Source organism: Hyaena hyaena, unplaced genomic scaffold (genome assembly GCF_003009895.1).
Source record: "Hyaena hyaena isolate Hyena2069 unplaced genomic scaffold, ASM300989v1 scaffold_40, whole genome shotgun sequence".
Taxonomy (NCBI): domain Eukaryota; kingdom Metazoa; phylum Chordata; class Mammalia; order Carnivora; family Hyaenidae; genus Hyaena; species Hyaena hyaena.
The window spans coordinates 658,196-686,082 of NW_024080672.1; the positions used below are offsets into that span (position 1 = coordinate 658,196).

The following is a 27,887-nucleotide window of genomic DNA, read 5'->3' on the forward strand; positions in this document are numbered from 1 at the left end:
GGCGGCATTTCCACCCACCCTCCGTCCCTGAGGACCTACTACCCCGAAGAGCTCTCTCTTGTAATTTACCAGCTTTGTCTGAGCTCCAGGGCTTCCCTTTCTTTTAAATGTTCCAAGTCGTCTTTGTTGCCTGGCGAAGCAGGAGTGTTCAAAGGAATTGATAACGGAACCCTCCTCCAGACACCCTGCACCTCCTCTTCATTCTTTCCCTAACCTTTTTCCCCTTTAGCTTCTCCCGCCTCCTGCTCACCCCTCACACCAAGACATTTATCAGAAGGTCCCTCTGTGTTCTCCAACCCCTTTGTCCAGCATGAGCTCTCTGAATTCAAGTGGAAAGAGAAGGAATTTGGTCTAGGCACGAAAAGAGGAGGCTGGCCAGGGATAAAGCGAAGCACGAGGGGGCTTCAGCCGCCCTGAACCCTGGGCTAGATGCTGCCTAACAGTTCTCTCTTTAGTGGGGAGAGAAAATTCCTCCAAGAACTCAGTTTGATACATCTGCTGGCAGGGCTACCCAGGGTGGCCAAAGTAAGCGCAAGGTCCTATACACCCACGTGTAATATATTCTTCACAAGGATGCAATTTACTTGTAGAGCTAAATGAGTAGTAAAGTTAAAAAAAAAACTGTATGCACAAAAAGATATTAAGATATTAAACTAAATTGAGCTTATGAGTAACATAAATGAGAAAATACATCACTACATACATAACACAGTAGGAGAAGCTTCTCAGCAGTCCATCTTCTGGGCAATAGTTGGCTCATCAGCCTGTCCAGGTCTGCAGCCCCAGGGCTGTATCTAGGTTTATTTAGAGAGCCAACCACAACCGCAGTCCCCTTCAGGCCACTCAGAGTTCAACTCTCCTTCATCAAAAGAGGAAGGAGGATGGAAATGGTGATAGAGAGAAGGACAGTGACACAGGAAAGTCGGAAGAGATCGTCTGCATTGGTTCTACCTCCAGGGACCTACACAGTCGTTACCGTCCTTGGGTATCGCACGTTGGATGGTTAACCCAGCCCTTAACTGATAGTCCCATCTTCCATGGAACAACCCCTGAGCTAACCGTATCCTTGTTCTCTGAAGTGGTGAGAGAGGAATATAAGCATAATTCGTCTCTTTCAGCCCACCATATCCTCACTCCAATTCAACCAGCCACCATGTTCGTGAGCAGATGAAAATCTTAATTTTCGCACATGCCCTGAGCCTTCCACTTTAACACCTAAAGACACCCAGCTCATTCTGCCTTGGTTCCTCTCCTCCCCTAAACAGGACGAACCGCGAGCCCGGCTCACAGAAGCACGGAGCATGGTTACCGAGGTTCTGCAAAAGCTTGGGATGCCACAGGGTGTCAGATTCTCCACTCAACGTGGCTGGCTCCACTACAGAGAAACAAATCATCCCTGTGAACAAAAAGCTCCAAATCTTGGAGGGAAGAGAACACGAAAGCTGCGGATCTCGGTAAATTACACAGTATCTGTGCCCAGCATGCCCAGAGGTGTCAAGAATTTGGAGATCTCAACAAGAACAACAAGCCAATATCTGACACCTTCTGTTTCTAAAACTCATTACAGCTCGGGGAATGAAAGTAGAGGGAGACAAAAACAAACAAACAAACAGTGGACAGATTATTTACAAGAGGAAATGCCTTCATTATTTTCTTGAGTTTTTCCCAATAGCTTCAAAACTGATAGAGAAAGAGAAGTCTTGCCTCCTAAATTGTCTCCTGAATTCAAATTAGCTCTGGTCTGGGATTGAAAGGACTCTTTGAGCCTTCATGAACTGGCCTGAAAAATTACAGTTCCCCAATCTTAACCCTTTCTTCTCTTTCTTATTTTCTAAATTATTTTTTAATGTTTATTTTTGAAAGAGAGAAACAGTTGGGGCGCCTGGGTGGCTTAGTTGGTTAAGCGTCCGACTTTCGCTTAGGTCATGATCTCACGGTTCATGGGTTCGAGCCCCACGTCGGGCTCTGTGCTGACTGCCAGCTCAGAGCCTGGAGCCTGTTTCAGTCTGTGACTCCCTCTCTCTCTGACCCTCCCCTGCTCATGCTGTCTCTCTCTCTGTCTCCTAGAAATATATAAAACATTAAAAAAAAAAAAAGAAAGAGAGAAACAGAGCATGGGGAGGAGGAGGGCGGGCAGAGAGAGAGGGAGACACAGAATCCCAGGCAGGCTCCAGACTGAGCTGTCAGCACAGAGCCTGATGTGGGGCTCGGACTCAGAACCGTGAGATCATGACGTGAGCCAAAGTCTGATGCTTAACCAACTGAGCCGCCCAGGCGCCCCCTTTCTTCTCTTTCTAAAATGTCATAAGAAAAAGCAATAAGAAGATTTAAATCACATATTCTCTAAGAAAGAGATGTCTGGGGGCACCTGGCTGACTCCGTCGGTTAAATGTCTGACTTCAGCTCAGGTCATGATCTCATGGCTCATGAGTTCAAACCCTGTGTCAGGCTCTGTGCTGACAGCTCAGAGCCTGGAGCCTGCTTCAGGTTCTGTCTCCCTTTCTCTCTGCCCCTCCCCAACTCATGCTCACATGCTCTCTCTCTCTTAATGTTATTAAGAGAGAGAGTGAGATGTTTGTATTAATATTAACAGAGAGAGAGAGATGTCTGTTTTCTTTTTAAATCAGCCTTTCAAATTATTGAAAAATCTATTCTTTATGTTGAATTGGGAAAATGGCTGAGCCTTCTGTGATACCTAAAACTCTGACTACCACTCCCACACTTTATTCAGAGGAGATTCCACAGAACTTTGCTCCTCTGGACAGCAGAGCATCTGCATCATGCTGGACTAAACTGAGCTGGGGGCAAGGCTGGCAAATTTTAGGTGTACATTGAACTTGTGGATCTAACTCCTTTGCTCAGGAGTGAATCACTCCTCAAGATGTGAGGCCAATGTGTCACTCGTAGTAAGAACTCAATAGAGCCTGGCTAACTCAGTTAACAAATGAATGAACAATCGTGCCTAAATCACTAAAATTTTCTCTCTCCTTCCCCCTCCCCACCTTCCATATTGATCTTTCCTGAGAATCACTCCTTGCCCATGTTCTTCACTGAAGGCATTTTAGTCAAAGGAATGTACCATATTCTGAGAGTCTTACACATTCTGTTTCTTATTTCATCTGAAAAAGAATTTACTGAAGAGTCCTCCCCACCACATGTGGATTGAATTTCCATTCCCTTCTCCCCATTTCCACCTTTCTTTTATTTCTGTCTCCATCAGAACATGGCACTCAATATGCTGCAGAAATAATTTTCTGCTGAATGAAGTTCGGCCATAAGTCAAGGGCAGATTTATTAAGGCCCCCGCATCGCCTGTTCCCCAGCTTACTGTCGACATGACAGTTTAAATCTTTGATCACTCTTGAGCGTAACCCCTTTCAAGCTGGTCAGTCCAGACCTGAGATGAGCACCCCCTTCCAGCACGTGAGCTGTACTGAATATGGTTCTGAGCCCGTGCAAACAGGACATCTTCACCAAGACCTGGGAGTGTCCAGTGTTTTCAGGGATGGTCAAGGTATTCCCACAGACACACTGCTTTTTCAACCTGCCTCTGTCCCCAGAAGGCAGTTTCTTGTCACCATTTCCCTACCTTGTCTTCCACTTCTTCCTTAAAGGAGCAAGGGAACACCACTGCAGTTTGGGTCACCAGAGAGCTGTTTCATTCAGCAGGTTGGCTGGGTGTTCTGTGAGAGACTGCTGTTATTTCTCTTTGGTTTTGGTTTCTGTTTCTAATGATTTTTACCTTTCTGTGAGAGTTTCCCAAACCTCTGGCCCCACATAAGACAGTCTTTAAAAACCCTTGAATCAGTCAGATAGTGGGGTTATATGTGTGCTATGGTGACTACTTTTCTTATTTTTTTTTAAGTGTTTCTTTATTTTGAGAGAGAGAGATCACGACTAGGGGAGAAGCAGAGAGAGGGAGAGAGAGAGAGAATCCCAAGCAAGCTTTGCACGGTCAGCATGGAGCCCAATTATGCAGGACTCGATCTCATGAACCGCGAGACGATGACCTGAACTGAAATCAAGACTTGGATGCATTACGGAAGACAATTGTTAAGATGACCACTGGGTGTTAGACATAGCAGATGATTCGCTGGAATCTCCTCCTGAAGTCATTATTGCACTATATGCTACCTCACTTGGATGTAAATTAAAAAATAAAATAAAACTAGAAAAATAAATAAATAATAAAAACAATAATTTAAAAAGAGTTGGATGCTTAATCGACTGAACCACGCAGGCATCCCGGTGATTACTTTTTTTTTTAAATGTTGGGTTTTTTTTTTTTTTTTTTTTTCCTGAGAGAGAGAGAGAGAGAGAGAGACAGCATGAGCAGGGGAGGGGCAGAGAGACACACAGAATCTGAAACAGGGTCCAGGCTCTGAGCTGGCTGTCAGCACAGAGCCCGACATGGGGCTCGAACCTACGAGCCAGGAGATCAGGACCTGAGCTGAAGTCCGACGCCTAACCAACTGAGCCACCCAGGTGCCCTGACTTTTAAATGTAGTTTGATGTCACTGCATATTACACGTGGGCACTTTGTGTGCGCTCGCACACACACACACACACACACACACACACACACGCTTTCCTTTCACAAAACAGTGCTGGAAGCCAGCACTAAGAATTTTAAACCGCTTGCACAAGTTGGAAGGCTCTTAGAAAGGGTTTCTCCATTCACGCTAACTGAAGTAAAATACTGTGTTTCAGGTCACCAGGATGCACGTTCCTTTGGTGCAGATTCCTTGGTCTACGTTTGCCCCATTGATTCCTTGCGAACAAATGATTGCTTTTGTTACTCCTCCCCATTGGGTAGCACTTTACGTATATCAGAGACTTCTCCATACGTCATGCCATTTGATTCTCACCATAATTTCTACAAGCGGGTGTCATGGTCTTATCTTACATGAGGAAACCTAACTTATACAAAGTGACGCACTAATGCAGGTAGCAGATGAAGCCCTTGTAGTCAGATCCCCTTTGAAGGCACAATCTTTTTACAAGTAACCCCATAAAAAATCACCATCATGCAGAAAAGCTTGTGGAAGAGGTTGTTAGCAAAATATCCCCCTGCCACCTTTTTTGGTGTAAGTACTAATTCACAATATACGGGAAGGTATATATTTAAAAAAAGATAGAGAAAAATGACCCCCGACCCCCTAAAGATAACCATCTACCATTTGGGTATATATCCTTCCAGATGTGCTCCTCTAAGTAGGAAACAGAATATGTTCCTTTCCAATTGCAATCACTTCTAGAAAAATATTAGAAACCAGGCATAGAGTGGCATCGTTAGAAAGAGCTGGCCAGAAGCGCTAAGAGAGGTCATACATTTTCTGTCCTTGTTTAGATGAACACAAGTTTCTGCCCACGCCCAGTCGTTGCCAGAGACACTTGAAGAGAAAGAAGAATACATTTTCCTTTCGGCAGAAGATTAACTGGGCATTCGCCGACTGCAGCGTCGGTGTGGTCCTCGGGGCCTCACAAACTCTGCTCTGAAGAAGAAAAAGGAAAACAATACAGAAAGTACACAAAGCGCTGAAGAGGGCAAAATCTGCGGGGACCAGCTCAGCGCTGTCAGGACAAATAACAAAGCATTAGTCAAATTGCCAGGAAGGTGGGAGTTTGCAGAAGACCCTACGTGCATCTTCCTGGGGATGACCCACACAGGACAATCTGTGGGATGTTGGGACGTCACATTAGCCCTACAGAAACAGCTAAGATCCTGCCCTGTCTCGTCACAGGAGCTCCTAACGTTTGTCCAAGCGGCTGCCTTTTTCTCCTGGCAAAGCTCTCAGCTGTCACCTAACACCTGTCAACTGTACAAGGTCATCCACCGAGATATTTTCATTATCTGCTAGATAAGCTGGGGGAGCTCTTACTTACAGAGAATTATATGTGTCCCCTCCTCCCCCACCCCAATCACATCCATCCATCTCCTGCTTGGATCCTTTTCCTCAGGCAAAGCCATGACTTCAGGCAGGCATTTATCTTGGGGCCTATGAGAAAATTGGTCCTATCTGCAAACATTTTTTTTTTAATCTACATGCCTTAATGTGCAGTTGTAATAATACAGGTGGGCCATTCTTCAACTGTTTTTATTTCTAAGCATTGCGAAATAAATGTGATTTCTGATAAATTCTTATTTATGAAAAAACATGGCTATACATGATATGTTTAGAAAGCCACTTTCTCAGCATTTCCCCTAAAACATTTTAAACACCACAGGCAGATTATGACAGCCACAGTGGAACAATGGGGATGACTGACAGGTGTTGAGCATGTGTGTGTTTGTTTCCCTGTGCCCCAAAGTTTCAGAGCCTTTGGAAGCTTCCAGAGACAATGACTCTGCTTTAATAACTGTGAAATGCTATTGAACCAGCAATAAAATATATTCTCTACCACCGAACAATATGATACTTACAACAGCCAGCATTCCTGCCAATCACAGGGCATTCACGGAAAAGTGACTTGAGCTCCTTTAGCAACGGGAAGGGCCCCTTGGAAAATGTGCGAACACAAGCATGAGGCTCTGGCAAAGCCAGGAGAGCTCTGAGGCCACACACCACAGTTTAGATTACACTAAACTGTTGTGTATATGTACACGTAGAAGATGAACATCTCTCTTATTTACATAAGATAAATTCAAATGTCCGGGTTGCATGCTAGCGGCTACGGCCATTACCACGTGCATTTTAACTCTTTCAGCCCATCATACATATATTAGAGCACTTCTTCTATAGGTCCGCTGAAACATTCCTGGGCTCCTTATACTGACAGGCAGATTTGGCAAAATGGCAAGTTAGTTCACATGAAGGTGATTTTTTAAGTAAAAGGAGGAAATAGGACCCAAAACAAAGAAGAAAAGAAGAGAATGCTGTTTATTCAAAGCTGAGGAAGCACTCGCTTTCTAGGAAGAAGTCCTCAGACTCCAGTGGGTCAGCAAAAGGAAGCTGACCAAATGGCCACTCAGAGAAGGGTAAGAACTGTGCTCTCCGTGGGTGATTCTTTTTCTATTTGAGATCAGCAGTCAGCCTGACTTAGGCAAATTGCAAGGCTCTGGCTCTGTTTTCAGTATACATTACGTGTAGGAGGACTGATGGACAAACACCCCAAAACTGAGATATTTAGAATCAGCCATCACACTGGACTACTGAAATGTCCAGAAATCTAAACCGAGAAATATAGATATAAAAACACACCTCAAATGCCACGTCTTGAGAGAACCCGGTTCCGTGGGGGTTAAAGTCGTAGCAAAATTTGCAAATTTGCATTATTCGTTGGCCATGTCCCCATTACCATTCTTCGGCCTCCTCTTGATGTAAATTGGGGATTTGAGCCAGCACAGATAAGATTTTAAGTTGGTCCTCTCCCAGACAAAAGGGACAAAGGGAGAAAATTCTCATGCAGACAGGGTGAATCAGCACAGAGATCACTGAAAAGACATCTTGTGTTGAGCATTTTCCTTGATCCTTGACTCTTTGGGCTGACAAGTGACAGTTCCAAAGGAATTCAAAGAGAGAAGCTGCAAAAGGAGGGGTTCTAGGAAGTGTGATGTCAGAGCTCTTCTTTGAATCGGCCACTATCTAGATCCGTCTTAGATTGTACGAGGCACAGTTCATTGATAAAGATGAAATCTTAAAAAAAGAAAAAAAAAAGAGCCAACACTAGTCTTTTTCATTAGTTGATAGAGTGAGGCCAACACTATAGCAATGGTCTCTCAGTTAGTTCTGTGTCCTCACTGACTGTGGTCTCCCTGAGAACAGGGACCTTGTATTCTCTCCATCTTTAATTCCTTCACAGCCTCTAGCACAACGCCTGTGCATAGTAGGGCCTCAATAAATGTTAACTGACAACGTGGCTCTACTTGCTCAGTAAATGAAATCTGCTATTAATTTAACCACACAAAACTGCTTCTTTCATAGGACAAAAATGACCATTTGTTGGCAATTTCATAGGATTAAACCCAATACCATCCCTATGTGATTAGCTACATACATTATTCTACTATTCCACACACATTTCCTAAGCGGCACTGTGTGCCCTCCACTGGAGCCACACTTAACTCCACTTACAAGTGAGGAAGGTGAGGGGCACCTGGGTGGCTGAGCCAGTTAAGCATTCGACTTTGGCTCAGGTCATGATCTCACAGTTTGGGGCTTCAAGCCTGTCTGTGCTGGCAGCTCAGAGCCTGGAGCCCGCTTCGGATTCTGTGTCTCCCTCTCTCTCTGTCCCTCCCCCTCACTCTCTGTCTCTGTCTTTGTCTCAAAAATAAACATTAAAAAAAAAACAAGTGAGGAAGGAGATATATAGGTCAGTTAAGAGATTGCCAAAGCCAAGTAGTTAGTTGAGGAATAGCTCAACCTTGTATGTAGTGTTGGTCCTTAAACCCTACGTGTTAGTCAGGCACCTTTCCATCGAAAGTGAAAGAAACCCAGTGTAAACAACCTTATGTGGAAAAGTAGATTTCGTGGCTCATAAACTGGGAAGTTAAAGGGTGGGGTTTTTTTCAGGCACGGGAACTCAAAAAATAGCATGAATCTTTTTTTCTTTTTTTCTTTCTTTCTCTCTTTCCATCTCTTTGTTCTCCTTATCTCTCTTCTTTTGTATACTGGCCTCATTCTCTCTTATCACAGGCTTTCTCTACATACAAAAGCAAGACACCCTCAATCTGTCCCAGCGCCCATGTACTGGCTCCCATGGAAGGATATGATTGACCCTGCTTAGGCTGTATGCCCAAGGCTTGGTCTAATCCCAGTGAGAGGGAGATTGGATTTGGCCAAAGCCTAGGTCATGGGTCTACTCCCATGGTCAGCGTCCTGGACTACATATCTGTGTACCCCCAAATCTCATATCTTGAAACCAGACTCCCCAGTGTGGCGGTATTAGAAGGGGAAGGGGCCTTTGGGAGAGAATTAGGATGACATGAGTTTGCGAGGACGGAGCCCTCCTGAATGAGATTAGTGCCCTTATAAAGATCACAAAAGAGCTTGCTCGTCCCTGTTCTCTGCCGTGGGAGGGTTCAAGTCAGCAGTCTATGGCCTGGAGAGGCTTCTCGCCAGGGCCCAACCACACGGGCCCCTGATTTCAGACTTCCTGCCTCAAGAACTGTGAGAAATAAATTTCTGTTGCCTATAAGCCATTCAGCCCATGGTACTTTGTCACAGCAGCCCGAACTGCTTAAGACAGCCAGGGATGAGGCCCTATTATTAACAAACAACCCAGCGGAAACATCTAGGATAGAGAAGAAGAAATTTCCTAGCAGAGGGAGAAGAGAGGCAGACAGAACTACAGGTGTCCAGTGTCGCCTCACTCATCCACCCTCGCGTGCCCACCGCGCTGCCTGTGAGCTCCAAAACTATTTATCAGCTGATTAACAAACTGTGTCCTTATAACAAAGTTGGTATTCATGAGGCTGAAAGACCAACTCACTACCTACTCCAATTTGGACTATGCCATCCTCCCCCGCTCCCCCAGCACCCCTAAGAACAGGATGGATCTGTAGCTTGCTTCCTGTCAGGGGCAACGGGCTACAGACTATCCTGGGGCCAGGTCAGACCCAGTCAAGTTCAAAATCAAGTGCCCTTTACTTTACCAAGAACCAAACCAAGCTGTGCAGGGGGACTGGTCCAAACCTACTACACCTAGGTGAACCTTCAAGAGGTGGGAGCCAGAGAGCAAGCCATACCACATTTCTAGAATGAGCCAAAAATCACAGGCATTTCAGAATTAATTTGGGGAGGACCAAGCTTATCAGAAAATGACGTTAAAAATCGTTGGGTTCTGCAGATGTTCCTGTTTTATGGAGCTATGTACCCAGGGATTTATTGATAGGAAAGAAAATAAATGATTAAAGGCTTATGTAGGTGTTCAATGAATATTTATTGAATTGAACTGGATTAAATTAAGGGTTGTCTGGTCTTTCAATTAAATACGCAAGCGTGCCACGCCTGGCAGATTTAGCTGTCTTCCTGAAAGGCGAGTGGCAGATCTGGTCGCAGTCAGGAGGCAGCGGGCATGGTGTCCTGGCAGAAGTTGCCTGTGCTTTGCAGCCCAAATGGTGTGATTTCATCCACTAGGCGGGATGGCCTGAGAACACCCCAGGGCGGGCCGAGGAAAGGGGTTTCGGTTTTCAAGAATACCCTTACTAAGCAACCACGCTCTACTGTGTGCCCTGTGACAGGTCTTCTCTAGTTTCAAGGCTATTTTCTTAACAGAGGGTGCCACTTTAATATCCTGCCATGGCACTAAACAGCACAGATCAAGAGCGGCTGGGGGAGGGGGAAGAACCAAGGCAGGTTTAATGAGACCGGGATCAAACATCTTGAAAGAACATGGCCTCAAGGGCGGGGCCCAGGACTTCTGAGACTGCACAGTGAGAAGGGCACACAGGGATCCGGAGACGAAGGTGCCATCCTGTGGCTCCACAGACGTCTTCAGTCAATCTAGGGAACGTGGCCACACTGCATGGGGGATTCGCTGAGCACGGGTTTGGGGGAATGGTTGACCCTACAGGGTTGTCTGCTCACACGTGAGTTTTCCCCAGAAAGCTTTTTCAAAACCACTTCCTGGGGCGCCTGGGTGGCTCAGCAGGTTAAGCATCCCACTTTGGCTCAGGTCACAATCTCACGTTTGTGAGCTGGAGCCCCGCGCCGGGCTCTGCGGTAACAGCTCAGAGCCTGGAGCCTGCTTCTGATTCTGTGCCTCCCTCTCTCTCTCTGTGTGTCTTCCCTGCTTGTGTTCTGTCTCTCACTCTCTCTCAAAAATAATTAAACACATTAAAAAAAAATATTTGTTTTAAAACCACTTCCTCACCAGAAATTCACTGCCGCCATTTTTGAGGTGTTTCATATACCAACATAGCAGTGAGGTGGAGGATGGATAGTGGTAAGCAGTCAGGCCAGTGCTTATTGTTGTTAATAAAGAACGAGGTCCTCAGAGAGCAGGACACACAGGCTTCCAGTTCGGGAGTGAATAGGTCATGGGGAAGGGAAAAAAATAATGCTGCTCCTCATTGGTGGAAACCATGCCTGGAATGATTAATGCAGGCTGCACACTGTGAAACCAAATAATGACAAGGAACAGCACTTACTGGGCACTTAAGATGTGACAGGCACTCTTCTAAAGGCTCTCCACATGTGAGCTCACTCAGTTACACAACGGCCCTGTGAAGTGCATGCTATTATCACCCCTGTTTTATAGATGAGGATCACACGCAGTAACTGGCAGCACTAGCGTTCAAAAACACGAGGTTTGTCACCAGAGGTCATATCCTTAACTGCTGTGAACACCACCCCAAACAGGGGTCTTTGTGGTGTAAGTAAGGTAAGTATAGAGAATGTATGTGGAGTATGTCCAGCATATACTATTACCATCACACCATAATATAATGCCTAATCAACATAGCATAATAATCATCATTACTAAAATTATTATTTTCAAATAATTGATGGTAAAGATGATCTGATTTGACTAGAAGTCACATAAGAACTAAGGCACCTGAGTGGCTCCATCAGTTAAACATCTGACTCCTGATTTCGGCTCATGTCATGATCTCATGGTTCATGAGTTCGAGCCCCACAATGGGATCCTGCACTGACAGTGTGAATGAAAACTGCTTGGGATTCTCCCTCTCTCTGCCCCTTTCCTGCTCATGGTCTCTCTCTCAACATGAATAAAACTTAAAGAAAAGAAAAGAAAAGAAAAGAAAAGAAAAGAAAAGAAAAGAAAAGAAAGAAAGAAAGAAAGAAAGAAAGAAAGAAAGAAAGAAAAGAAATCATGTAAGAACTGATAACAAAGGAACCAGACCAGCAACGGCCAAGGTTCTGAGTCTGTTTCCAACCCCGAGTCACCGAAGTACTGATTTCCAAACTTGTGTCTCATTTGCCCAGGCTCTGCCCATAGAGACAGCTCCTCGGGCTTTTTGGTAATCTGGTTTTGACATCAGAAGCAACTCCAAGAGCACGTTAATGCAACTGACGCTACAGTTGCTGAATATTAAAATAGTAGAACTTCAAAAAAAAGAATTTTGAAACTAACTCAGTCCAAAAAAAAAAGTGAATTTCACATTATCAACCACCTTCAAATGCAGCCTTCGACTGCTTCCATGTACACGTCTAGGAAGGACACTGTGTCATCATAGCATCCACCCATGACAAAAGATTTAGCAGCCAACTGGATGAAAAGCTAAGCGGACACATGTTTATGAAGAATCATCTAAATGTGAAGGCTGAGAAATGTTACGACCAATATGTGAATGTTCTGTCCAGCCACCAACGAACCGCAGGACTAGCTACGTTTGCAAGTGAGGGGACAGCAGGCTTTGGTCACACGTGGGCACCACCAAACCAAGGCTGAGAGCATCAGCACGCTGCAACAGAAGGCGACTCACCAGCAGGCTCTGCCTCTCTCCGTCCACAGCCACAGACCTGGCCCCAAAGGATGAAAAACTGCCCCTAACTGGGCTTTCACTGAATTTGGGGACTGCCAGAGAAATGAGTCGGATTTGGGTTTATTTTTGTTTATTTGTTCATCTGTGTGTTTATTTGCGTTTTAGCCGGAGCACCTTTCTGACTGCCAAGAATTTCACAAGTGAATTTCACATTATCAACCACCTTCAAATACAGCCTCCAATTTGCCGGGACAAAGGCTTTATCGAAAGCTTTTTCTTTCCCACCAGAGTGCACACTGCCATTTTAAGAAGCATTTCTATCGGCTGTAGAGGTTTGCTTGCAAGTTTTTGGGCAGCCATTAATGGTAAAAACAGAAGCCGCGGCATCCATTGGCATTTCGGGCATAAAGGAAAACTGTTTCCCTTGTGAAGAAGGCTCCCGTGTTCCCAGCGGTGCCCTAGATGCAATGTTTGTTTTAGGTGGAGGGAAAGGAAGGCAGGCAGAAAGCGAGCCGAGAAATGGCTTTTTCTTTTTCTAAGTGTGGCAGATCATTAATAATTGGTGAAGGATGGACTCAAGAAGCCTGGGCGCACGTATTTCTAGGGCTGAAGTTGAAGACTTCATTAATATTCTAGAGGAATATTGCTTCCGTGAAGTTGCCTCTGGGCCTCCCATCTAACTCAGCACCAACCAAACAGCAGAGGAGCAATAGATTCTAAGACTGGCTCCCAGAACTTTATCAGTAGCTGTAGGAGAAGTGTGGTTCTCCACCCCGGTGCCTGAATAAGCTGGTTTGCTTTGCTGTTCATCAGCTCCGGTTTCACCTGCTGCAACTCTCCAGCCTCATACTGGAGTTGCTGCAGACTGCTGAACATCTGTTTCTTTGGAAAATGTTTAGCTCTAGTACCATAAAGTGTGCCGCATTTGTTTTAACCGTGTTTAGAACTATTTCTGCGTAACACAGTTGATCAGCCTGTGCTAGAGGCCTTTCACATCTTAGTTTAGTTCATCTACAGAGGACTTACCCCTACCGGCAGGAATGCAGGGATGGAAGAAAGCACAGCATCTCCGTGTTGGCTAGAGAGGGATGGAGGGAGAGAAGAGGCTGGGGGGACTTGTCATCACTTGCTGCGGCAATGTACATACACAAGTATCGAAAGTGGTCCCAGGGACAGCTAGGAGGTGGACACCCCACTACCTGGATCTGGACATGGGGGGAAAAGGGGGAAAAGAGGGGAGACGGCATTTTCTGCTCATTCTGGGAGGTGTGTCCTGGGAGGCGGAAGATGGCATCGAAGAAAAGAAAACGGGGACAGGGAGAAATTCCTTTGTTTTATGCAAAATCTCCCAAAGAGAGGGGAAAAAAATCAAAATCAAGCAAGTAATAAATAACATGCCCACGCATACCCCTGAGCCGAAACACCCCTCAGAGTTGAGACACTGCAGATCTCCTGTCCCACAGGCTACTCAGCCATGAGCCAGCCACTCGTCAGGGACAGTGGGTGGCTCTCTGGCCCTAACGCTCCGGCCTTCAGCCCGGTAGAAATATCTGCACTGGTACTTTGTAGCATTCTGATAAGAACAAGTCCTGTTTGTTTAAATATTAACTTCTCCACTGCCTCTGCCCCATTTCTATTCTACCCTCATCCTTCTCCAACTTTTTTCTTTAAGCTCTTAAAGGAAATGTCACTGAAACATAAGGAATAGATCATTAGCATGTCTAACGGTAGACATTTTTTATTATGGAAAGCTCTGAATCCGTACTGAACAAAAGCAACTGTTCAGAGCCCTCAAAAAAAAAAAAATTGCCCAGCAATTTTAAGTTAATGGGCAAGATTAATGGATTGTCATATAATGTGAAGGGAAGGTATTAGAAAAAAACGAAAGTGGCTCTGCAAAATTGGTTTGGAATTGGAGTCTACGTGAAGGCCCTTCAGTCGGAGGATTACTGTCTGCAGGGCTCGCGGCTGAGCGGGATATTAATTTGAAAGCCATGCCTTGTCCGGTACCCAGCACTTAGTGGTTGGTTTTATGTTAAAAATGCTTAGTCTGAAGCCTGTGCTGAAAGTTTGCCCAAACATCTCATAGTTGATTGCAAACCCGAGTGCCTGGGGGCTCTGAGCCCACACCTCAAGAATGTGGGTGATTGGGTGACATTTTGGCTCCACACCTGGATTTGTCAAGGCCTCTTAACGGCTGCTGGGAATGTGCCCTGCCTGGGGCCCACTGCCCTCCCCCATCACCCCTCTGACAGATTAAAACACAACAGGGTCTGTTGCCTGACTGACACATTCCTCTCCTGTCTGCCTCTGAAAGGACTTTATTTAACAGTCTTGGAGTCGGGCTTTTGACTGACAGATTGTGAAGGGTAAAAGTCATTCGGTTCCATTAAGCTCTGTAACTTTGCGGGAACAAAACACCTTTAAAAAAAAGTGGGTGGGGGGGAGGTGTGGGGAAAATAGAGCTGGGGAGAGCGGGGGCATGAGCTTTAGGGAGAAAAAAAAGGGGATTCTTTTCAGGTTCAAAAACAATCCTTCTCTTTGCCTTCTGTCTATCAATTAGGGCAGCATTCCCAGAGGGAATACAGGCCTGGCCTCATTGGTGTCATTCAGCCGCCAATCTCCTGACAGGGACACCAAAGGGCCTCATGTAGCGCTGCGGAAACTGTCTGTCAGGCCATCAGCAGCTGCGATGACGACATCACCCCTGTTTTTCTAGGACTATTATAGAGAAAGGGGGGGCAGGGAGCTCACCCATCAGAGTCTAAGTCTCAGCCCCAAATCTCTGTTCATATTTTCCTTTTACAACCCCCCGCATCTCTTCAACCCCGGGGTGAATTTCTTCACAAAAACAACATCGTTTCCTTGCCTGGCTGGGCTACGGGGTAAATAACTTGTCAGCCAAGAACATGGTGTTGGGTGTCAGAAAGGGGTTCTGCTTCTGGGAAAACTGAAGTCCTGACTGAATACATTCAATGACTGGTTCACACGAGCCCAGAGAAATGCTAGTTGTGGTGGAAGGTGGATCCACCGCCGAAAGGCCTGCCCAGGCAGAGCTGTGTGAAAAGCAGCGTGGCCCCACAGAGGGCTTCCTGCCAAGCCTTAACCTTGTGTGGGTTCCTGTGGCTTTCATTCCCCCTTGAGTTTTGCTTGGAGCCCAAAGGCTCAAATGGAGTTCAAAACTCTAAGCCAAACTCAGCACCGAGCAACCACTTCCCACTTTTCCATTTCTCTGCCTTGTTCCCTCCTTTCCTCAAGGCCAGACACACTCAAGCTAACTTGGGTTTGCCCCCAAAGACTCCTCAGCCTCAACTGGTCACCCTTAAGACCCAAAACGATCAAGGAGGGGTACGTTTACCTGAGCTTCCTGGCTCTGCTGGGAAAAATTGTCTTATTGCCTCCTCCCTCCTTCGCTCCTCTCTCTACCCTCTCTGGGTTCTGCCTGAGACAAGGGAGGTAAATCAGAGCCATGATGGCCTCCTGCAAAGATACGTGGTTATCTCTCCATGTCCTGTGATGGCGCGTTTGTGATTGCTAGCATTTCCCTGGTCGCCTTTTCACATTCCAGGGAGCTACATCCAAATGATAATGATAGTACTTTGTCCCCAGCCGAGTGCTGGAGAGTGCCACTGCCAAGCCCCAAGGCCGGCTGGCCTTTCTGTTGCAATACTTCTACTTCGCTTCGGGGAAGGGGATTACAGGGCTTCCTACTTTCACATGAGCCGCACAGAATGTTTAGCCAAATCCTGTAAGAGCAGGGACATAAAGCCCTCTCTGTGCTGCCGGGGCCATAATGTCTATCTCTTTTCCATCACTTACTTCTTCCTTCATTCTGAAAGCTCTGCGGGGGTCCTATACTTCCTGAACATAAACCCCATCTGGAGTGGCTGAAGTCTGTCCACACACAGCAATACCCTGGTCTCAGGCATCCAGATGCTGGGTCTCAGATATGTACCACCTACGTAAAGACCGTGCCTGGGGATATTAGGAATGAGCCAGATTTTTGGCACCGGGGCTATATGCAGAGGAGCAAGTGGGCAGCATAATCAGAGAGAACGAGGTTAACTTGATTGTCATCTTCCTGCTCTACAGCCTCAGGAAGACACACACAGGAGCCAGCCCTTTGCCATCTGTAGCAACAGAAGTTACAGCAGTCATGGGAGGCACTAAGGGTTCACTAATGAATGAACATTTCCAAATTGCTTTGCGCGCCTCTGGTTGTGATCTCTGCATATTTTCATTATGGAAGCAGAGAGGAAATCAACCTAAGGGATTGGGCAGGTAGGCAAGGATATGGGCAGAGAGCTCTAACTTCCTGGGGGGGACCCCAAAAAAGGAGTTCAATTACTATGTAAAAAGATACTGAGAGCATTTCACTCAGGATGGTTTACTTCAGAACTGTCACTTTGAGTAGCCCCAAGTGAGCAGACGCTTGGAGCTCCTGGGTGCTGAATGGAGACATGGCTCCATGTCACCCTCCAAAGCCCTATAACCCCATCCCCCCTCTTCACGATTTTTCACAAGCATTTCCGATCCCATCCAGTATTGTGAGATGTCTGGCCTTACCATAGACAATGGTTTCCAAACATTTCTCAATGGAAGGCCCAATACTATGGGATCTGAATATCAAATTGTCTGTGTTGGGAAGACAGCCACCTTTGTTTACTACTTTCTCAAGGAATTCCCGACTGTTTGCACCCACCTCAGGTTGGCATAGCCCTTTCTAGCCCCACATTCCAACATCTACTATATCAGGCACTGTGTCTCTCCTGTTTCTTCTTTGCAGTGTGCTAGCAGGACTTAAATGGTCCCTTGGGTTCTCGATGATGGTAAGGCTTCCTTCCTGATATATAATATCCATTGGGTACTATCTTTTTGGATTGCATATTCTAATAGCAGCTCCCACTGACTGGTTACATTGGGAATAACCTTAAACCAGCCCTGCTACAGTTCAAATTCAATGCAATAAGTGATTGCTACTATTTACTCCATATATAAGTGTAGACAATTCACTCTTACCTATGTGAGAGGGGACCCCCACCGTGAACCAGCCTACGCTTGTCATGTTCCTATAAAAGAGCAATAAAATCTCTCATAAACACCACTCTTCCGTCTTTCATTTTCACTCCCATGCAAACCAAGAGGCCAGTAAGAGGCACTCAACATAAAAATACCTAACTTCTTCCCTACTCGCCAACTCAGCAAAATGCTGAGCCAGTAAGTTAAATGCTTGCTTAGCAGGTTGCCTTGTGCTGAGAGCTCCATCTTTCTGTCCCTCTCCACAGTGGGACAGGAAGTAGGGATTTGAATGACCACCTGTAATTCTGACTGGGACAAAAACTGTGTGAGGATGACTCTAACATGTTCCTTGGAATGTTATGAATTTCCAGAATATCACATATACCCACGTTCAAAGGTACATAAAATCTCATTACTTTTAAAATTATCCACAATTTTCTAGTACTCATATTCACAGCCCTCATGATAAAACAGCAATAAGTTTGAAGGAATGAGATACAGAATGAGTCAGAAAAAAACCCAAAAATAATTGACTATGAAAAAAATCTAATATATCAGCTTTAAATTTAAATATGAGTATATTCTTGGCACTGCACGGAAGCATTTTGGAAAAGCTCATTTGAAAAGATGAATGAACTGATCTATTAAAAGTACAGAGACAGCTGGCTGTCAGAGCCTTAAAAAGTAATAAGGCTAAATTTTTCTAAGTTAAGCCCTTGAACCTCAACAATGATCTTACACCAGGGATTAAAGATACCCAAGCACATTAATCTTTACTTCACTTTCCTAGACCCCATGGATTATAATAAATTTACTAGAGTAATCATTATATAGGCTTTTTAAAATGGACCTTAACTAAGAAAGGTCTTTCTAAAGGTGAAATTAAGTCTGGTTGGGGGTATTGAGCATTGAGTGCCTTCTTCATTGCAGTGGACTATAAATTTAATCCTAATTATTTAAGATTTCTCTTGTTTCTTTTACATAGTTGACTGGCTTTGAAAAATATTGTGCCCTTTGACTTTCAAACACTTGTTTGGTTCTTAAATATACAAGGAGAAGGAATGGAAGGAGATAAAAGAGCAAAGGAAGAGGCTAGAAAGTAACATGGCTCAGCTCCTTACTAAAGTTCATAATGATTCATCCCTGAAACGAGCATTCATCATCAGCTCGGTTGAGGGTGGAGCAAGCCACGGAACCCAAAAGCTGAATTGGAGCAGCACAAAAATGAACCAGCCACAGATGATTTTTCTCAAGATGTCAACGTTCAATCAATGCTTAAACTAAGGAAGGAGAAAGAGTTTATCTTGTACCAAAATGAAGTTGAGTATCAGGGTACTCCCACAGCCTAAAGGAGCTAATTTAGTACAAACTGTCCCACAATCTTTTTGCTACCTTTTAACATGTATTAGTTTTATGCATTTAGAAACCGAAGCAGTTCATACAAAAGTGCTGCTTAACCTTTTGTGAGAAAACAAATTCTCACAAAGCGTAACGCCCTGGAAAAACATGTCTTTAATTGGGACCAAAAGCTTGGCATTGTTTGTATACTGAAAGTGAATGTGTCTCATTGAATTTCATGGTATTTTTATTACAATTTCAGAGGCAGTGATAGATATTAAAGAGTGTTTGGCAGAAGATATTTGTTTAAAAACGTTCCAAGGTTCAAAGCTCAGTTTTCTTGTTCTGCACCATTTCCTTCTCTGTCAAGTAGCGTTGATGAGTTCGCAACACTAAATAGACAATTGTTGTTCCTTTCTGGAACCTCCTTATCTTTCTTGGGAAATGGACAGCTTTTTGAAATCTCCAAGTTTCTTCTACGACTCTAGAGATGAGAGAATCAAGAGAGAAAAACCTGGCTCCTCTTGTTTCCATTTGTTTCATACACTTGATCAGAACCTGATAAATTCCCAGATTTCCAGAAGAACTGATCATCACCTGACCCATCATTTCAGCAAAGGGTGACAGGGGAGATGCAAAAAGATATCACACCTTTGGGACACCTACGGTGTCAGTCAGTGAAGAGGTCCAACTCTTGATTTCGGCTCTGGTCATGATCTCCTGGTTCCTGGGGTTGAGCCCACATCAGGCTCTGCATTAGCAGTGCATAGCCTGCTTGAGATTCTCTCTCTTCCTCTCTTTGTCCCTTCAGTGTTCTCTCTCTCTCTCTGTCTCTCAAAAAAAAAAAAAAAAAAAAGGTCTAAAAGATGTAATGCCTTTTTTTCTAGCAGTCTCCACCATGGCTTAGGCACTGTCCTTCTGTAATTCCCAATTATGTCATGTGAATAGTATTTCATATTGGTCTTGGTAGCCTAGAATACACCTGTGGCCTTTCTCTGACTGCCTAATTTTCTACGAAGTCTGAATCTTTTTCCTTCTTTGTTCCGTGACCCAAGCTCCAAGAAAAAGCAAAACCCAGGCTGGGAGCCAATCACAAACCTAAACCCATCTTTTTCCAAACTGATATGTTTGGAAACATCGAGCAAATTAAGACGTTTCTTCGGTTCTTTTAGATGCACATTCATTTAAGCCCAGAGTTTTTTCTACTTTAAGTACCTGAAATATTTATATAATTGGCTGTCGTTCTAGAACAGTCACCACTCATGCACTTCTAAGCAGGTGTCAGAAGGCACTATTGTGCTCTTAATGTTGGCGTGACATTTACAGTTTGGGCTGCTAGTGTGTAGGAGTGGCTTGCACGCTGGACTAGCACTGTCCCTTGCAGGTCAACGTGCACTGTGGCATCTGATGAAGCAACTGCATTCTGAGCATCAGCTCCCCAACCATGCTTTCAAAATACTTGAGGGGAAGGGCACCCGGTTGGCTCAGTCAGTCAAGCATCCAACTTCACCTCAGGTCATGATCTCACGGTTCGCAGGTTGGAGCCCCGCATCGGGCTCTGTGCTGACAGCTAGCTCAGAGCCTGAAGCCTGCTTCAGATTCTGTATCTCCCTCTCTCTCTGACCCTCCCCTGATCATGCTGTCTCTCTCTCTCTCTCGGAAATAAATTAAAAATATATATATTTTTAAAAAATTGTTTTTAAATACTTGAGGGGCAACTGGGTGGCTCAGTCAGTCAAGACTCTGACTTGATTTCAACTCAGGTCATGAACTCACTATTTGTGAGGTCGAGCCCCCCATCAGGCTCTGTGCTGACACCACAAAGCCCCTTTGGAATTCTGTCTCCTTCTCTCTCTTCCCCTCCCCCACTTGCTCTCTGTATCTTTCTCAAAATAAAATAAACTTTAAAAAATTTTTAATGAAAATACTTGAGAGTAGGATCTCCAATATACCACAACTATGAATTTAAAAATTTCTATATAAATCAGGGCAATTCAAGCACCCGCTCCCCATGCGAAATATCAGCCATCACACAGAGTTCAGAAACTCTAACGTTTTCCCTTGAGGCTAGGATTGGAGCTTATCCTATCACCAGAATTTTTTTTTTTTGGCATAGATTTCTCTCTATTACTGGTTTTCTATAAGTATTTGAGTATAATTTCAGATCTTTTTTAAAAAGCGCATTTTAGCAAACACATAACAATGGGAAGGAGTCACTTTGAAATCAGTAAAACCCCAGAGCACAAAATCTACACTTACTAATTAACTTTACCTTCATGTTTATTGTAAGCCTCCAGGAAAGTTTGAAATGTTTTATGTGTAATTACGACATTTCTCCTCCTGTGAAGAGTCTACTATCTTTGCTGAAACTTAATTTTCATCTCCATTAGTTAAAAAGCAAAGGAATTTGGCAAAATATTTTAAGAAATGGAATCAACTGGGGTGGGCCTGGGTGGCTCATTTGGTTAAGCTTCCAACTTTGGTTCAGGTCATGGTCTCATAGTTTGTGGGTTTGAGCCCCACGTTGGGGTCTGTGCTGACAGCTCGCTCAGAGCCTGGAGCCTGCTTCAGATTCTGCATCTCCTTCTCTCTCTGTCCCTCCTCCACTCACACTCTGTCTCTCTTTCTCTCAAAAGTAAATAAACATTTTTAAAAAATTTTTTAAAAGAAACGAAATCAATTGTTTAAAAATATATATACCCACCACCATCAGTAGCACTTATAACAACACAATGGCAAGATTTGAGTAGCATGTCTTTGGCTATTCCCAGAGTCCCAGTGTGAAGTGGAGACATTGAGCTCAATTATGTAGCTATTTTAGGTTTGGTTGAATGATTGGGATATTTGCTCCAATTATTCTGTACACTTTGTACTTGCAGATCGAGGCTTGACTTGTGATTGGGTGCAGAACATTCAATGAGGAGATGGGAAACTCGGATTTTGTGTGTAAGTGGCCCAGGGATTAAGCCTATAATGTTGACCAAGTTACATCCACTGTGTGCCTCAGTTTACTCATCTTACAAATAGGCAAAGAAATAGAAACCCCATTTTATTAAAGCTAATCAAGATGACTGGACTTAAAAACCTCTTCTGCAGCTTTGAGGATAAATGGGATAAATAGAAACAGAATAATGTGTTAGACCAGGTATCCTAGAAAACAGAGCCAGAAGGAGGAATTAGGTTCTGTTGCTTTTTTGGCAGGTGTAGTCTCAGGGCAACCAAAGTGAAAGGAAAGAGAAGCGAGGCTGGGAAGGATAAAAAGCAAGGCCAAGTGATGCTTCATGGTGGGCCTCAAAGAGTCCGGAGAGGGAGGAGGGAGAGGAAATGTTTTTACCAAATTCCTACCCATCTCCTGTTTGCCATTGGTCAAAGGGTGCACCATGGGGAGTTACTACCCCACACTTCCAGGTTGCGTCATCTACTCTCTAGGACACAGCCCATGGCCTGCAGGGCATAAAATTCCATCCAAGTCGGAATGTCACAGAGAACCCAGAGAGGTGGGTGTGGGACAGTATGGCGTCAGGCCGCGGAACGATGTCAGCCCTCAGAGAGTGAAAGCCACAGCAGGAACCGAGCAGACAGAACAGCTGAGAGCCTGGAGGCAAAGCTGAGAGAATCTGAAGACACGCGTGAGATGTGTCGAGTACGAATACATTTAGCCAGCTTGAATCCCTACTTATAACTACAGGTTTGGCATACCTGTAAGCTATGAAGAACTACCAAAGTGCCATCACTTTGCCAAAGAACATGGCGTTGGCCAAAACCAAGGCTGTTGATGTTTCTGACTTTGAACAGCAAAGTTAAAATACGTTCTTAAATAAATCATTTACATGGAAGGGAGAAAATGCTAAAAGCATAGATGATTTTAAACCTTTCCAGAAGCTGACATCCATGTCACCTATAGGCAATCGCATGGGAGTGAAAGCCTCACACGAGGAATTAGCCCAGCTCTTCCCACAGCTAGAAATTCACTATAGTCACCATGTAGGAGTCTCTGCTTTCCCAGTCATGGGTAGGAGTGCCCTAGGAAACAGTAGAAGCAAAATTCATGGGTACTGTCCTTCTATTGAAGAGTTCACGTTCTAGTTGAAAGAGTAGTGGCTATTTATTTTTCTTTGTATGCTCAGCTTCCGTTCTTCCTCCTTTCTAACAATGGGGCCCCATATATTGTTTGAGCACCCATCCTCCCCCTCACTGCTTGCTGTTTAGGTAGGACTGACCCCATCCCCAACTTCAGGGCATGTGCCTCAGGCCCAGCCAATTGGAGCCACGTGACTTCTTCAGGAATGATTCACAGCCAACGTGAGCCAATTCAGCAGACAAATGTGTCTTCTTTTTTCTTCTGGATTTGGAGCTGGGACATCTATCTATGGGGCTGCAGGCAGTCATTTGTCCTTACCAGGCAAAGCATGCCTGAGTGACAGAGCCAGCTCAATGGAAGGCAAAACTGAGAAATGGAGAGAGACTGGATCTCAAGAGCATTGTTAGAACCTCTGGATCTAGCTGAACTCTTTGGTTACTGAGCCAATGAAGTTCCCTTTTTGCTTATAGTAGTTACAGTTGAGTTCTGTACAGATGAAAGAAACTGAACTGAGATAGGGAGACGGACATGTAAATAATCACGATGCAATGCGATCAGTCCTAAAGTGAAGAGAGAAACTAAATAAACGCTTGGGGAGCTCTGGACAGAAAGTACTGCTTCTTTGGAGCTCTATTTGTAAAATGACCGGGTCAGCATAGATAACCTTTAAAGCTCTCCAGCCCTGACTCCATCCCAACACTCTATGACTCCTGAGGGCATCCCTTCGATGTCCAGGTCTGCTACACAGGGCATAAGCATACTCATGAGCATCCATTTACTTTTCTCTACATTCTAGAATATTCCGTCAGATTATTAACACGGCGAGTCACCGTTTGTAAATGCAAACCCATAGCCAATTAATGGAAGAGGAGTGAGTCTGCCAATCGATAATCACCACACCACCTCAGACACTTCCAAAGCTTACCTCATGACATTCCTGGGTCCTTAGGTAAATCTTTCGATTTGAGGCTTAAGAAAATGAATCACACATGTGTCTTCCTCTCTGACGTGATGTGCAATGGTCTGGGTGAAGCATCGTAGCTGTTCTGTATAAATACAAAAAGCATTTGAATACATAAGATGATGGGCAAGGTAGGAAGGGGTAATAAGAATCAGAGAAAGTTCCAGGAGTCATCATCATTCTGGCAGTGGACCACTTTCTAGGGTTCCTTTCCTGTAGAGCCTACAATTAGGTTATTACAAATAGGCAACAGAGTTAATCCAGAAAATGGCTTAGTCTCCTTCCCTGAACATGCAGCTCCTTCAGCCAGAGATGGGGGCTGGTCCACACACCAGGTGTCATCTGGACAAAGGGGATTTCTGCACTCCTCTTTCTCCATGGTTAACTGCACATTTTGGATGCAGTGGAAATAAAAACCCGTCATCTAGTCATCCACTGGTGCTGCCGTCACCAGCACTGCAGCTCTCAAAAGAGGTGGCTGGCTCCTGGCCATCCACATATTCCCACCTCTCACCGTCGTCATCATTCTGATCATTAGAGAGCAACAGTAGTAGCCAGATAACCAGTCAGAACAGAGAGAGACCATTCTTTAATGCAATTATTTGTACCACCACGTGTGTGTGTGTGTGTGTGTGTGTGTGTGTGTGTGTGTGTGTGAGAGGCAGGGGCAGCACCTACTAGAAGCCAGGTATTATGTTAGGTACTCTGCATGCGATATCTTGTTTTGTTTTCACGGATCATCTTGCCACAGAAAAGCTCTATTGTCTCTATTTTACAAAGAAACCAAGGCTCAGAGATATTAGTTAACTTGCCCAAGGTCACATAGCTAATGAGCAGTGGGAACTAGCCTCAAACCTGGAGGGCGCATTCTTACCCATTAAGCTCAGCTACCTCTCCTAGCTTTTGTTCCTGTCTCGAGATGATGTGATTCAGTCCTATAATCCACCCAGTTTGCGGGGGTTTACTGGCTTGACAGATTTTCTTCCATGACCTGGCTCCCAGCTTGTTCTGCTCCTTAATCCCAAGATGGAAAAGTCACCATATAAGACAGGATACTTGTAATTACAATAACAAGGTCATTCCCAAAGTGCTGCTGGAAATATACAAAAGTGCTATGTGTTTATCCGGAAGCAGATAGTACATACGTGGCCTCAAGCTCTGACAAGTATGTGCATGTGTCTTTGGGCAGATCCGATATTCGAGATCCTCTCAAAAAAGATCTTGAGAGAACAATTATCCATCCAACACATTTCTACTGCATATCTCCCACGTAACACGGGTAGAATACTAATTGGTTAGTTTGATCTTTGCATTTCTGGGGCAGACGCGTAAGAAGGTGCAAATAGAGGGAAGAACAGGTAAGTTCTATAAATGGGCTGCCAGCCGAATCCTTTGACTGCCATGTGGAAGGACTGGAAATACAGGGAAAAGTCTGGAAGGAAGTAACTTTTTAATTAAGGCTTAAAGACTGTGTAGAATTTTGACAAGTGTAAAACGGGAAGAAAAAATTCCAGGGGACACTGGGGGCAAAGAAAATAAGGTGCTGAGCTGAAGTCAGATCTTCATCAAAGAAAAAAGTCCAGTCTGATTGGCAGGTAAGAGGCTACTCGGGAATCTTAAGAGGAGCCTGACAGATAGAAGGGGCCAAACCATACAGGACCTTTATAGAAGACAGGTGGTGTTTTTATATACCCACCACCCATATTGCCTTTGGACAGCTGCCCCTCCTTCACTGTGTGTGGTCCCAATGGGGCTGTCATCACTGCATCCAGGCATCCACAGTCGTGGGGTGGGCACATGGCTCGGGGGACAGCTAATCAGACCCGACATGAATAACTGGTCCAGGGCTGGACACATACTTCCTTGTCTTCATACAACAATAACAGAAAAAAGAAAGGCTTCTTTCTTCCTAGCTCGAAAGGATATCAGTTTGGATGTGGGTCGCCATCTTCCCCACTTTCTGAACACAGGGTGCCTGTAGAGTGAAGCCATGACAGTGAGGGACCTGAAGACAGGAGGTGACAAGAGAGAGAGACAGGGCCCAGAAGACATTGACTGAACCCCCGCATATACCTCTGTCTGAAGCTTTAGATCCACCCTGGACTCTCAGTTATGTGAGTCATGAACTGATTTCCCTGGGCTAGTTTGAGCCAAGAGTCCTGACTGATTCAGCTACAAGTGTTCTTTCTACTAAGGAGTTTGGGCTTACTGAGGTCGGGCTGGGAAGCCACGGAAAAGCCTCTCCTCCTAAATGCTTAGAGAACAGACTTATACTGCAGACAGAAAGGTTATGGAGAGATTAAACAACCTTTCAGGGGTCAGAGGCAATATCCACAGAACCTTCTAACTCATTGTGCAAATGAAAGTAGTTAAACCCTTTCCGCAGCCACTATAGCATGACATACTTGGCTACCAAAAGCTGCCCAAAGAGCCACAGTAAATGATAAACAAGAGTTAGAGCGGCACATCACTCCCAAAATTGTCAGCAAAGTCTGGATAGTAGAGGTCTGACCCCACAGGGTGACAATATCTCAGGAGGAGCAGGTGACTTGTAAGGTCAAGGAACAGGGCCTGAAACAGCATTACTGTAACAAATGTGAAGGGTCCAGTTACCTCCCTCTCTGAAACCCAAGACGTTTGAAGGAAAAGAGGTGCTGAAATATCTGCCGTTGGCAGTGACACCTGAGAACGCGGGTGACCACCCCTGCCCCCACCCCGTGCATGCAAGAGCAGGGATCGGGCCTTATGCTACAAATAGCTTCGGACCTTCTGCTTTCCTCCAGCCGTTGCATCTATCATCGAGAAAAAAAAGGCTTTTAGGCCCAGGCCTCGTGCATCAGGTTACTGTCACTTTGGCAGGCCCCTCTCACCTGATGAACCCTCACCAAACAGGAGCCACTCAGGGTTGGGAAAACCTTCACGTGGGCACTTGATCTTCCAGTGCCTCTGGCTAAGAGAACGTGTAAGCCCAGGGGTGTGCCTCCTCTGACGGGGAAGGGTCTGCCTCTGGGGCATTTTCTTACCAGGCTGAACTAACATAGCAACAAGGGGACAAAGGGGGTGGCATCACCTGTCCTCGCCCTGTGCCCATACCAGCTCCTCCTCCTGATGCCCTTACAAGACACAGAACGAAAAGCCTGGGAGAAGCAGGACGTCAGCCAGTCGCAGCTCAGCCTGGGAGTGCTTAGCAGAATATGTGTGCAAAGCAGGCTGGGGCGGAGGGGTGGGGAGAGCACAGAGATCCCGAGACCCACCATGGCTGGGGCTGGGGAGACTCCAAGCAGACTCCTATAGCAATCGCCCCACTGTATGTGATTCCCAGACACTCATTTTCCACATTTCTACAACTCTGAAATAGGAACGCGTCTATAAGCAATGGTATATCATACTTGAAAACTGTTAGCTCTTCCTTTCTTAGGGATTTTTGAAATAATGGTGTGTTTTATAGTGTTTTTAGGTTTGGAAAAATAACTATATGCAAGACCACCTGCTCACAAGGTTAAACTAAAACTCCCAGTCCGTTCCCCAGAGACATTTTATAATCCAAAGGACCCACTGCAGCAGTGAGAGCAGGAGTCACAAAACCCAGAAGGGATCCTGGTGCTGCAAGAGAGGTAAATGGTCTACGCCACTCAGTGACCTCAGAAGTTGTAATGTACAAAAGAAGGTATGTATGACCAATGAACCATTCACATTTGGGAAATGGCAGATTGATGCCTCCTATAAAAAGTCACCAGCTCCAATAAGCATTTCTCATCTTGATGCTTGAGTTGAGGGCACATGGTGGCAGGGGTGATAAAGTGATCAGATGTTGGTAATATGATGATGACAATGATAAGACCTAACATTTAGACAGACCTTTAGAGTTCTCAGAACATTTTCCTGAGCATTACATGACCTCAGGCTCAGCTGGTATCATAGCCTTTTCTTCTTCTTTTTTTTAAGTTTATTTCTTTATTTTGAGAAAGAGAGAGAGAGAGAACAAGGGAGGGGCAGAGAGAGAGGGAGAGAAAGAATCCCAAGCAGACTCCACCCTGTCAGCCCAGAGCCCAACCCAGGGATCAATCCCATGAACCATGAGATCATGACCTGAGCCA

General features: G+C 45.0%; 1 long non-coding RNA gene across 1 annotated transcript in view; it reads right to left on the bottom strand.

Annotated features, from left to right (window-relative positions):
- Nucleotides 1-23,872, bottom strand: part of LOC120230291 — a 72,032-nt gene extending 48,160 nt beyond the window's left edge. Inside the window, exon 1 of the long non-coding RNA XR_005527965.1 lies at nt 23,755-23,872. This is a non-coding gene — a long non-coding RNA (uncharacterized LOC120230291). The remainder of the gene's footprint in view (nt 1-23,754) is intronic.
- Nucleotides 23,873-27,887: the final 4,015 nt, after the last annotated feature.